Raw genomic sequence first — 2,500 nt, forward strand, 5'->3', positions numbered from 1 at the left:
ATATATATATATCGTCGTACAGCTGGAGGTAGGATGAAAGGAGTTGACCAAGCGCTTACACTACATTATAAAATTATAACTTAACTTCTTAAAAACATACCTTATACGAAACCAAAGTGGCACTCAGCGACCCTCAAATGGAAATTCCTGCGCAAGCAATATCTTGGTGCTTCTCTCTCTTTGCGAAAGAAGACGAGAAATCCTTTCTGTCTTCTTCCTAGGACAGGTTGTTGTAGGCAAAGGCTTCCGAGGTGAGAGACCAGGATTTATTTGGAGTTTACATCATGAGAACCAGAATTATACATTAATTGCACAAGATTACACACACACACACTCCACACCACACACACGCACACACACACACACACACACACACACACACATATATATATATATATATATATATATATATATATATATATATATATATTATATATATATATAATAATATATCTTTAAAAGGTACAAAGGTTGTTTTTGCATGTAACGACCGGACTTTGAGACGAGTAGTAGAAAGGGCGTTAATTTCATTAAACGAGACCTTTGCAGGAAATACTGGCATTACAGAAAATACAGCTATTTGTGAGGAGATATGTAGGAAAGGGAAAATTTCAAACTTTAGAAATATATGTGCTAATAACGATGCTGCTTCCTCTCCTGTTTACTCCACTCAGGTCATTTCTCCTACTAACCACCCAACCACCATAGAACAAGCAGTTGACAATAGAAACATTCCCCACGAAGATCAAGACGAATTCTGGAAAGAACGAGGGCTCAACCGCCTGATCATTCATAATTTGAACTAGCTTGTTTCCTAAACCGTTGTTTTTTCAAATGCTTGTGCTCTTTCTTGTCAGTTCCTTGAGGTGACATATCACACTTTAGTGAACAAGACCACAGTTGATGGTCGAAAGCTTTAATCCTATACAAGTAATATATTTTAAACTACAAGAGGAATTTTCTTCATTGTGGATTGTATCCCCATATATAATATATATTTTATATATATATATATATATATTATATATATATATATATATATATATATATATATATATATATAATCAGAGGAAGACGGACGAAAACCACACATCACTAGGCTGTCTTTTTTTATTATTTTGCCGACGTTTCGTAATTGTTTACAGAATTACATCTTCTGGGCTGCACATTAGAAAAGATAAAAACATAAAAAAGTTAAAAGTATAGTCTAAAGGTTCATTTAAAATACATTAGAGTAAATATGAAATCGATAAAAATAATAATAAAAACAACCAACCTAGAGGTGAGACAGCAAGGAACTAAATGGAAGGAAACCACCACAGTAAGAACTTATGCTAAATACAATTGACTCGCAGAAGTATGGGTGTTTAATGATGGTACGAGTTGTTTTATAAACAACGACTCAAGGATTGTTAACTCTTGTGTTTTGGTAGTATGGCCGATTACACTGAAATCTTTGTTGTCAATGTAGGTTTTACATTGTTTTGCATGGTTCCTGATATTGGAGTGCTCCGGGTTTGAGATTCTGCTCCCCGTGCGGAAACTAATTCCCCGATGTGAATCGATGCGCACCTTAAGTAGCCGACTGGTGGATCCCACGTAAATCCCTGAAATACATTTAGGGCAAGTATATTTGTAGATGACACCAGAAGACATATAAGGACACAGCTGATCTTTTATCTTAAACAAGGAGCCTATATTAAGAGGATTTTTGGGAATTAATTTGACTGATATGGCTGGGAAATGGTCATGAATAATTTGCGTGAATCTCTTTTGAAAGGTTAGGTCATGGATATATGGAAAGGTTGCATAGAAACTCATTTTTGGTACAGTTGGAACGTCAGGTTTTCTAGAGAAATGTCTATTTAGTAATTTGTTTAATTTTCTATATACTAACCTAGGTGGGAAACAGTTACCTTTAAAGAAATTAACTAGAAATAGAATCTCATTGTGAAAGGCATTCCAGTTAGATGAAAAAAGGTGCCCATCGGGTCTTCAACTTCCTGAAAGTACCTTGGGATAATTCAAATAATCTTTTTTGTAGGCTCCCCAAGTCGGTCTCAAAAGGAAGCGCTTTAAGTCGTTGAAATATTGATTCAAGGGGTAAAAAGAATTTAGTATAATTAGGTTTATAATTAGGTAAGCAGAAGCTCAAACCCAGTGACAAAAGGAACTCCTCTCTTTTTGATAGAACAACATCGGAATAGTTAAATACGGTGGTACGGTCATTATGAAAATTGAGGATAGTAATGACAAGGTTAATAAGTTTAACTATTCCGATGTTGTTCTATCAAAAAGAGAGGAGTTCCTTTTGTCACTGGGTTTGAGCTTCTGCTTACCTAATTATAAACCTAATTATACTAAATTCTTTTTACCCCTTGAATCAATATTTCAACGACTTAAAGCGCTTCCTTTTGAGACCGACTTGGAGAGCCTACAAAAAAGATTATTTGAATTATCCCAAGGTACTTTCAGGAAGTTGAAGACCCGATGGGCACCT

The sequence above is a fragment of the Macrobrachium nipponense genome, chromosome 7, assembly GCF_015104395.2.
Source record: "Macrobrachium nipponense isolate FS-2020 chromosome 7, ASM1510439v2, whole genome shotgun sequence".
NCBI lineage: Eukaryota > Metazoa > Arthropoda > Malacostraca > Decapoda > Palaemonidae > Macrobrachium > Macrobrachium nipponense.